Below are 12,095 nucleotides of genomic sequence, written 5' to 3'. Positions count from 1 at the left end.
AAATAAATATTACCAAACTATTAATTAAAGGTATCTAGAGAGATCAGCAGATGCTTTTATATACTATTATTTTCCTGTCTTTGTGTATATATTATATGTAGTGTATGGAGAGAGATACAGAAATAGGATTGATAAGATTAAATATGAGGCTGAGAAATAATTATCAATATTTTTGGAATTCTTGCAACAGTAGAGGCAATAATACTATAAAAAATATTCAGTAAAATAAGGTTCAATAAGAAAGATTTTGTTTTAATTTTGATGGTTTGCATAGGGTTAAGGAGGGGTGATGATAGAATTTTTGGACATTTTGGATAGGATTAAACAAGATTGAAAGGAGAAATGGATGGAACTGTACACAAGGTCAGAGTACTCTCCATACAATAGATTTGAGATAGAGTTATGTACGAGAGGTTATATAAATGGTAGAGATTTTGGTCATCCTCTGTTAATCTCCCCTCCCAGTCTGTCAAACATCATTACCCTACAATTTTTTGCACATTGTTTATTGTTTTTTTAAATGTTAAGTAATTGTCCAAGAATTTTAGAAATATTTTCCTTGAAATGCTAGTGCATTTTTTACCAGAAGTACGTACAAGATAAATGGTCATTTATGCCATTTAAAGAATTTTTTACAAAATAAATGGAGCAAAGAATAATGGAGGTCAACTGTTTAGTGGGTTATATAAGTTAAGTAATGAGAACAGAGATTTGTTAATTTAATTATTAAAACTAAATTATATGAATAGCTGTTGTTATTTTAAATTTGTTCTTTTATATAATTTCATTTTTTATACACTAGTTTTATTTTTTCTTTAACTTGACAGATGACCAGGTGGTTATATCTAGGTGTGGAGTTAAGTTTTTTATTATAATAAAATTATAATATTATTTTGAAAGAAAGTAAAGTTGTTTTATGTTATTAGTTTTTCTTTTGGAAAATAAAGATCTGTGTATGATTATTATTTAAATTATCACTAATTAAAAAATATTAATTTTGGTATTAATTAAATATTTGATTTCTTTTATCCAAGAAATGTATTGAAAAAAATATATAACTGCTTTGTGTTTTTCAGTAAAAACTTTACTAAAATCTGACCTGACATTTGTTCTAAATCAAACTTTCATTTTAATTACATCTACTAAATTCAATTTAAAACCAATTTGATATAAAACATTACTGATAAAGATTATTTATCTTTTAAAATAGCTACACTATTTTAATAATAAATTGGGTTTAGTTTCAGTCTTAAATGCTACTTTTGATATCATAGCACTAAAATATAGAATCATTTTGATCAAAAAAGCTGAGCTGAAGTATAAATTTACTGGCAAAAGTAGAAATTAAGTTGGTTTATAATGTTGTCAAAATAATTTTATGAAAAAAATTAGCTCATGTAGGAGCAATAGAGTTTTAAGAAAGATAACTTATTGAAAGTTTTTTAAAATTCATTATTTATTATTTTAATTAATGTGTACCATCATCAATTTTAAATCTGTTTGATGTAAGACACAATTAATAAATATTATTAATCTTTTAAATTATTCAGCCACACTATGTGGACATCTTAATAAACGTTTTCTTTCAAATAAAAGATTTCAATTGCTTTTGTAATTTGGCAAGGTACAGTCTAAAGTTTAGATCTGTACACAATGATCTCTTCTCAAATGAGGAGATATGATGAGTTTGAATACACTGCTGGAAGGTTAAGCTGTTTAATTTTTTTCCTTTAACAGCTTTGGCAATACATGCTGCTATAACAGTTATAGCTATAACAGAAAAATATGTAGGTCAATCAAAAAAAAAAAAAAAAATTAAAAATGCGTCTTTTTACAAACTTTTTGATGTAAAGTCAGTCACGTGACAGAATTATGGAATTATGGGGGGGGTGAAATTGAATTTTTAGATATTCATTCTTCTTTGGTTAACAGCTTTTAGACTGTTGGTAACAGCTCTCCATTCTTGCTTATCAGCGTTTCTGTTTAGTTCCCAGTAAGATTCACAGTTTATATCATCTATTATCTATTTTATGAACACCAGCCTTCCCCTACAATTTCTCTCTTCCATCAGTCCTTCTGTCACCCTCTTAACCATACCCTGGTGCCTAAGAATGTGTCCTATTAGCTGAGCTCTTCTTCTTTTGAGATATGAGGAGTATAAAAGTACTAGATTATTACTAGATTAAACTACTAGATTAATTTCATTGAAATTTAGATATGCTGTAGTAGGATATCTGAAGTTGTGCATGCAAAAATTTGAATAGTTGTTGTGTTGTTCTTCAGTTACCTACAATTTAAGGTCGACAACAGACAACATGACTTGACTTATTTTAAATTTAAATCCATCTCAAAAGTTACATTTTAAATGTAAAAATCATAATGTTTTGATAGCCCTTACCCTTGAGTATTTATTATACATATTAAAAAACAGCTTACAAATATATTATTTAATTTCCTCAAAAATTTTCTGATATTCTGCCATTTTCAGGAGGAATTTATAATTAAAAATATAAAAAATATAGAATTAAATACATAACAAATGATTGTCATGAAATAATTTTGTAAGAATATCACAATTGTTATCAATTGTGATACTAATGTTGTAGATCTGTACACCTAATGTTGTAGTAGTTTTTGTAGTTGTGATACTGTTGTAGTAGATAACAATTGTGATATTCTTACTAAACGGATGTAATTATTTTAGTTTAACTTATGACTTCAATATTTAAAAAAATTATCTTATGATGATCAGTTGTTATGTGTTTAGTTTTATCTTGTGAATTTTATGTATTTTAATTATAAATTCCTCCTGAAGGTGGCAGAATAGCCGAAAACGTTTGAGGAAATCAAGTAATATATTGGTAAGCTGTTTTTTAATATTATATAATAATTATATTTTACCAACTGTGCCATTTTTGAAAAACTTAATTCTTTAGTATTTCGTGAAAAAAAGATTAGCCAAAACTTTTTCATCTCCTTTACAGAAAATTACAAATTTGTTAATTTAGAATTATGGCTATATCTTTATATTTCCTAAACAATTTTAAAAAGTTTATTTTTAAATTTATTATCACTATTTAGGAATTATTTAATTAAAAATTATTTTTACCTGAATTCGCCTTGAGTATGGGAGGCCCCAAAATAAAAAAAATTAAATTTTTTGCAAATACAAATTTTTAATGCTTAAAATACATTCTGTTAAACAATAAAATCACTAAAGTAACTTGAGATTCCTCCACTGATGGTGGAACTGGCAAATTTAAAAAAAATATGATTCCCAACAGTGGTCTACTGGGAATCAAACCCAAATTAGCCATCCATTTTCTAACCCATAACCTGTTGTTACACGACTGCCCAAAAAGGAGTGTAATGTATTTAGGCTGTATGTATATATGTTTGTTCCACCATAGCAATTCAACGACTGAACCGATTTCAATGTATGACCCCATGTTGGAATCCTTACATTACCTGGAGTGTCATAGGCTGTATAAATATGTATATATTTTTGTTTACTTGTAACTAAAAGGCCACAAAAATCATATATACAATCAACAATTGATAATCAATAATATTTTCAGTAATATTTATATATAATATTTTCAGTATATTTTCAATATTTAGATAATGTGTAATATAAATTGATAAGCGATAATATTTTCAATATAATATTTTTATTTATTTGTATTGAGCATATTTGTGTTAAAAGATCTTTTATGGTATTGAATGAGGGTCAATCCATTTGAAGTGACCCAAGGGTGGTACTTGACTAACAAAAAAACTATTGATCCTGGAAGGATAAAACAAAAAGCAATTTATTCATATTTTATCAAGGTAAAAGAGTGGTACTGTTGTTTATTTACCTATTTCTCCTCTTTCTATGAGAAAATTACTAATAAAGTTGAACATGAAAAACAGTGAAATTTCATTTTTAGTAATTTTTTTCAAGAGGCAGGGATGTCATGCACAGTTTGAATTATTTTTTTATATGTAGGTATATGTTAGTAGTTTTACCATAAATAATATTAATGGTAATATACTTAAACCTAAACTTGTATGAATTTTTGAAAAGTATATTTTTTTTAAGTTTAAATTTTGGCTTCAAATAACACTGATGGGGTTGGTGATAAAAATCCCAAATTTGCACAATTTACAGTGTCTGTAGATGTTTATGGGAAATAAAAAGGTTTCTTGTGTACTGTACTAATAAAAATGTTATAACCTCTCAAAAATCGTGAAAAACCTGTTAAAAGCGATACCATTTTGACTAACTAAATAAGTGCTCCAAGGGGGTTTTTTGTCTTCTTTGCACTTCACATTATTTTTTATATATTTTTTTTTATATTTGGCCCCTATGTTGTTGGAAGTTGACATTTTCAATATTTTTAAAGTATATATTAATTTTATTAATGTGTTAATATTAATAATTATATGTAGTATTGTATTAATATGTTAATATTATTAATATATATTTTTTAAATTATTATTGATAGGTTGTAATTTAATGATAACTTATCCAATACCAGTAACCTAATACAATTTTGATTCAAAATTGCCTGCCTTTTTTCAAGAATACATTTTTATATTTATATTGGTTTATTTTTGTAAATACTGTTGAAGAAAAGATAAATTGTAGCAAAATTTGAATTATTCTTCAATGAAATAGGCCGTTTTTGTAGCAATAAAAGTTTATTATTTAGTGTGGTTAACAAACAGCTGTGATATCTCTTCTAATAATTCTCTTGAAGTTGTATGAGAATGAACCGTCACTGTAGTTCAAGTGATGTCAATTTTCTCAGGACTTCACAGAATGGTACCCACAATTTGTCTTGTTGAGACTTTTGAAATGAAGTATGTGGTCCAGCTGGGTGGAAAAAATGAACCTGCACATCGTTGTTTTTGAGGTTAATATCTACTACTTCTCTCCACCACTGATTGTCATGCGCACAAGCAATAGAGTCTTTTTCCTTAAGTGAAAGTGGTACAATACTTGACTTAACACAGGATGGTCTTCATAGTCCTTGAAGTCTGAACTAAAGTAATATCTTACAATGCCTTCTGACACAGGAACATACTTGTGGTAGCTTCTAGTACCTTAATTTTTAATTAATTTTGATGGAGGTGTTACACTTAAAATGCTACAAACAGCATCCAATTGTTCAATATTGTAATGTGGAGCAATGTATTGCTCTTGGTCTTCGCATTCATATAGTTCTTTGTTCTACTGAGAAAAAAAAACTTTTGAAACAGGTAAGACAATGAGAGTTTCCAGGAGTTAAATTTAAATTTTGAAAAATATGTTCTTTAAGAGCTTGCTCTAATGTTATTTGTTTTTCATGATTTTTGAGAGTTTATAACTTTTTTATCAGTACAATATATTATATATTATACAATATAGATGTTTTTATTTTCATAATAGTCTGTTTTTAAAATAAAAATATTTTTCATAGACGCTGCAAGTTGTACAAATTTGAGATTTTTATCACCAACCCCATCAGAGTTATTGGAAGCCAAAATTTGAATTAAAAAAAAAACAAAATTAGGGGTAAATATGTCACCATTAATATTATTTATGGTAAAACTACTAACATATACCTACATATAAAAAATAATTCAAACTGTGCATGCCATCCCTGCTTCTTGAAAAAAATTATAAAAAGTGAAATTTCACCGTTTTTCATGTTCAACTTTATTGGTAGTTTTCTCATAGAAAGAAGAGAGATAGGTAAATAAACCATGAACCAATCTTTTACATTGAGAAAATATGAATATGTTTTTTTGGGACACTTTAAATGGATTGACCCATGAATGAATTAGTGTTAGTATTTTTAGTAAATTTAAAAAGTTAAAAAAAAATTATACTAATACAAAACTGTATTTCTCTCTCTCTCTCTCTCTCTCTCTCTCGTGAGAGAGAACTATTTTGACTGGTGTCACTTGTCGATCAAATTTTTTAAAGTTTAACAGTCATAAGAAAGACCAGGTTATATAGTGTAAAGCAAGTTAATGTACCGCTTTATATTGGAAACGAGTGTTATATGTATTTATTTAAAAGTCAATCAATCTTCAAAAGGTGATTAAATACGTAACTGAAAAAAAGATTTCCAGGATATCATAGATCTAAAAGTGTTTAATTTTCCTAATGCCTGTCTGTAATTTTCTTACTGTTTTTTTTTTCTTTAAAAAATTATAAAGCTTTATTTGAAGTAAAATATTGAATCCATATATATATATATATATACATATGGATTCTAAAATCAGTCCTTTCAAGACTCATATCAACTCTGTACTAATAATGCAAATATGTATGATTCAACGTGATCCACCCAAGTATATAAAATAAAATTTTTACTATTTCATTACTATATTTTTACTATTCATTATTTACTATGAAATAATGGAAAAGTGTTAATTTAAAAAAAATAATATCTGTTATTAATTGATCTGTTATGAAGTAAATGTGGATCAGTACTTTCGTTTAAATGAGAAGTTAACTTGTTAAATATTACAAAAAGTGATATCAGAGTAACAAAAAATTAAACATTTTTGTTTCTACAGACAGTGGAAAATTTTTCTTTTACAGAGTGATTCAAAGAAACAGGAAATTTTGAAAGTTGTGTTGGTAGCCGTGGGCGATTGGTACCACTTGATAAGTGGCGCCAGCCTCTCTAATCTAACCTGCCATTTAGTTGTCATGGATCCTTGGTGTGGTGCGCAACGTGCATTTGCTATCAAAGCGTTTTACAAAAACAATGAGAGCGTGGAGGGAGCGCGCAGAGAATTTCGCCGTCATTTTAATCTGGGACGGCACGACCGTGTTCCATCAGCACATGCAATTAAAACATGGATATCTAATTTTAAGGAAACCGGTTCGGCAATGAAAAAGAAACCTCCAGGCCGTGAGTGAACCGTCCGTACACCACAGAATGTTCAAGCTTTACAATATGCTGTCACACGAAGTCCACATCGGTCAATCCTTCGTCTCTCAGCATCTTTACAATCGCATAGTTCATGTGTTCGAAGAATGTTAGTGAAGGACTTGCTATTCCATCCATACAAGTTCCAGATCGTCCAAGAACTGAAACCGAACGATGCAGTTGTGCGAGCACAATTCTGTAATGTAATGCTTCAGAAGATAAATGATAACGAAGAGTTTGTTCACGAACTGTGGAAGGTAGACGAAGCGCATTTCCATCTCAGTGGATTTGTTAACGAGCAAAATTTCAGATACCGTGCACAAGAAAATCCTACGCAGCTACACCAGCGTCTGTTGCACAGCCAGAAAGTGATCGTGTGGTGTGCTATGTCATCTTACGGTGTTGTAGGCCCTTATTTTTTTTGAGGATGACAATGGTCTTGCGATTACAGTGACGTCGGCTCGTTACGTAGCCGTGCTTGAAACCTTTGCTGTGGAACAACAAAAGAGATTTCCACCGATTCTTAACCCAGCCTGGTTTCAACAAGACGGAGCAACGTCACATACTGCACGGATATCGATGGCAGCTGTACGCCGATTGTTTGGACAACGTCTTATTTCCCGAAATGGTGACATTAGATGGCCTCCCAGATCGCCTGATCTCTCAGCTTGCGATTACTTTTTGTGGAGTCACGTTAAAAGCAAAGTGTTCCACAGTAGACCTGCTAGAACGGAAGAACTGAAGGCAAAGATCCGAGAAGCAATTGCGGAAATTCCAGTTGAGATGTTACGTCAAACCATGAAAAATTTAACGAAGAGACTTCGTAAGTGTTTACGTAGAAGAGGTCACCTGGAAGATGTCATCTTTAAAAAATAAACTAAAATGTATGTTTCCTAAAGTGGCAACATTTGTACAATTACATGAAATAAAATTAATTTTCTAAAAAACATTTTTCATTAACGTAATTTAATTTTTAAAATTTCCCGTTTCTTTGAATCACTCTGTATTTGAATTCATTTGTTGAAGTTTGGCATGACCTTTTGTAAATATGACTCTACTCAGTGTATAGGAACAGAATTATATATCACATAACTCAAAGTATCTTCTCATTCCTATTAACAAAAGTTGATTCACATTATTACTTCCTAATATATAATCTACCTTATCAATTTTATTATTTTAGACCTAGAACAGTGAAACATACTCTTCTAAGATACAAAGCCAACAAATTTACATCTATGTAAGTAAATATGATATGAAGTTCAAACATGTTTACATAAAAAAATTTTATAATTCAAATTTTAATATTGTGACTCTAAGGACAGCAAAATATGAAGAAATATAAACATTTACAGGGGGTGATCATTTTTTGAAATTATAAAGTAGCAGATTATTTCAAATTTAAATTTTACTGGGAAAGTAAAATGTTAATAAGAATGTAAACTGTTAATAGGAAGGTAAATATAATTTAGGGTAGTTTTTCATCTACAAGTATTCCTAATTATGCAATTTATGGGGTTTAAAATTCATTAAAATTGAAGAAATTTCTAAGTTCAAAATAGTATTGTTATAAAAAAAAAGCTGGCAAAGTATTATATAACTTTCCTTGCTATTAATATTAATTAAAAAAGTTAGAATCAGAATAAAAATAAAATATATAATTTTTTTAGGTAAATTTAAAAAAAAAATATAAATTTATAAAATAAATTATTATATAAAATTTATATAATATAAAGTTATAAATCTAAAAAAAAAAATTAACGACCGTGTATAGGTTAAGCTTAATAAATTTGCTTAAGCAGAGTTTACACTAAATGTGAAATTCCTTTCAATAAAGGCTAAAACAAGAAAAAGGAAATTTCCAAAAAATGTTTCTACGTTTTAAGTCCAGCAGTTATAAATTAAAAAAAAAAAAAAAATTTTTCGTGATAGCTTTATATATGAAGTATGAACTTTCAAAAAATTTTTGAAAATATTTAAATTGAAGGAAGGTAGAACAAAAGAACAAAACAAGAAAAACGTAAATTTTAATTTTAAGAGGTGAGAGATGTTTTTTTAAAAAAAGGTTTTCAATTATTTAGATATGAAATTGTAACAAATTTGCTTTAATAAATTTTTATCCAAAATGCCTGTAAATAAAATCGGGTTTTTCATGATATCCCTCCATCTCCTTAATGAATTTTGAAAAAGATTAATATAATCAATATCTCATATATAGAAATATTTGAGCCAAATTTGAAGAAAATCGGTTTTGTCAGTCCTGAAATAAAGGCTAAAAACTCTGCGATACCCTTACATATGTTATTTTGGTTTACATTTTTTATAATAGAATACTTTGAACATACTGTACAAATGTTTTAACAAAAAAGATCTAATGGTAATTAAATATGGTAGCTTGTCACGTTATATTGAAATGCCTGGCCAGTTCATAAGACATATTAATAATTTTTTTTCTTTACCCAGGTTTTTTTTGTAAATCATCTAATTTTTTTGTTTATTATGAGCCGAGATTTAAACAAATATTTTAATATACAAGGAAAAACATATTAAATCTATATACAAAAATAAATTACCAAAGTAAATGAAAAACTAATAACCTAAACTGAAAAATTATTAATAAATTGTCTTACGAACTGGCCAGGCATTTCAATATAATGTGACAAGCTACCATTTTTTAATTACTATTAGATCTTTTTTGTTAAAACATTTGTACAGTATGTTCAATTCTATTATAAAAAATGTAGTATTTCAACATTTTTATTAAAAGATTAAAATATTTTGAAATAAACATTTTTATTATGTAAGAAAATAAAGAAAACTAAATTATTTTTGATGGTATTGATGTATTATTTAACCTAAAATTTTGATGTACAGGCTTTACGAATTTTATCAAATTAAAAAAAATATATATAAATGGCTTGCTTTTAAATTAGTTAAATTATCTCAGTGGACTTTTAGACAAAATTATCTGCAACTTCATCAGAGGAGTTTTTCAGTATTGTTTACAGCACACACCTTAAAAAGATTAAGACCCTGTAATTAAATAACATATTGAGTTTATTTATTAAATATGCTGTTTTTATCAAGTTTAGCATTTTGTTAATCGCATATTATTTAAACGTATTGATTCATTTAAATCTTTGTTTTTATGTGCTTTGTAAAACATGATTTTTAATCTTTTCATTTTGTTTGTTTGTACAAACTAAACAATACTTAAGAAGTAAAATTTGTCTTCATATTTTTATATATCCAATGCCTAATGAGAGACAAGGATAAAAAATTTAATACGATACTGAAGAAAAATTTAAATATTGTAAAATCAATATTCAAACCATACATCTTACTACTTATTTAAAATAACATGAGATATCTTTTCTTCTAGTGTTTAGCAGTATTTATTTCTAATTATTATTAAATAAATTACATTAATTCCATAATATTTTAATTTTTAATAACTTTTTTATAGTTATTTTATTTATATTAACTAATATTATTTAAAATTATTTGTATGTATTAATATTCTCATAACTATTTATACAAAGCAGTATATTTTTAAAATTTTGAAAATAATCTTGTATAATTTTGTTATAGGAATCTGTAATATATATTTATAATTTAAATCCCATTTTTTTATTTTTTTTATTTGTTTCAAATGAATTTTGATTTTTCATTTTTGATAAAATAGTGTAAACCATTAATTGTTTTATGGATAAAACAATTTATAATGATTTAAACTGGAGTTTAAATCATCATATCTTTTATAATTCACACATTGAAGATTAACTATTCTATATTTATTTCATAAAAGTTGATAAAAGTTGTTTTTAAATAAAAGAAACTTTCAAATAATAATAATTATTATTATATATACCTGAAGTTAAAAATTATATTAAATTTTATTTATTAATAGTTAGTTCAAAATTAAAAAATAAAAGATTTAAAGTATAAGTAAAGAAGAATGGGTTTTTATTTTTACAGGTTGTTTTTTTTTACTACAAGAATTTTATTTTATTTTTTTCATTTTTTTGCGATATTTCTTGTGTAAAATATGGGTAGGTTTATAAAAATCATTTCCCTTATTAAAAAAAAAAAACAATTTTCCACGTATACAAAATATGAGAAAGTGGCATTTTGGTAAAAATAAGAAAAGAAATGACAAAAAGATATTTCTTCCAAGGATTAAAGGAATATATTGTTATTTTTATATTTTATTGTTCAGGTTTTTTATTATTATTTTTTCTTTTCCTGTTTAGCCTCCGGGAATTACCGTCAGGTATTACTTCAGAGGATGATATGTATGAGTATAAGTGAACTGTAGTCTTGTACAGTCTCAGGTCAACCATTTCTGGGATGTATGATTAATTGAAACCCAACCACCAAAGAACACCAGCATCCACGATCTAGTATTCAAATCTGTATAAAAGTAACTGCCTTTACTAGGATTTGAACTCTCGACTTCAAAATCATCTGATTTGCAAAGATGCGTTCATCACTAACCAACTCGGTAGATTTTTTTTTTACAGACCTCGCAATGGCATCAGTCTATTCATTGTTAATTTATAATACTAAGCAGTGATTAATTATTATAATTCTCTCTGGTAGTTCTGTAAGGATAGCTATGGCAAAGGAAGTCTTTAATAAAAAATCTGATGTAGACACTACATGACTTCCTTGTATGCCTATTAAATTACATACACACATTTTTTGAAAAGTTCATAAAATTTTATTTCATTGATAATTTTTGATATTTTTATATATATATATATATATATATATATATATATATATATATATATTTTTGTTATTGAATTATTATTCATCATAAATTGTTTTTTACAATCAGTGGTTAATAATTATTAATAAATCAATGTATTTAAATTAAAAAAAAAAAAAAAAGTTAAAACAAAAACAGATGAAGTCTGATTCAAACCGATATGAGCCTTCTCCTTGTAAGATCCAAATATTTTATTAATTAAAATTCTATTTGACTATTACTTTACCAACGAACCTACGAAACTAACGGAACCAACGAAAGTAAGTACCACGTATGATATTTTGTTGAAAAGCTTCAATAAAGGCTTATTACTGTAGTTAAGAAAAAGTCTAAAATCCAATTTTTTTTTGATTTTGGTCTTTTTTGGACACTTGGTTCAGTCAATTGCAATCAAATGGGGAGGTGCA

The 12,095-nt window shown here is 26.9% G+C and overlaps 1 long non-coding RNA gene across 1 annotated transcript in view; it reads left to right on the top strand.

Moving 5' to 3' along the window:
- Positions 1–12,095, top strand: part of LOC142333228 (uncharacterized) — a 37,998-nt gene that overhangs the window by 1,249 nt on the left and 24,654 nt on the right. The gene's annotated exons all lie outside the window — the stretch shown is intronic.

The sequence above is a fragment of the Lycorma delicatula genome, chromosome 12, assembly GCF_047948215.1.
Source record: "Lycorma delicatula isolate Av1 chromosome 12, ASM4794821v1, whole genome shotgun sequence".
NCBI classification, from domain to species: domain Eukaryota; kingdom Metazoa; phylum Arthropoda; class Insecta; order Hemiptera; family Fulgoridae; genus Lycorma; species Lycorma delicatula.
This window is presented reverse-complemented; position numbering and strand designations above follow the sequence as displayed.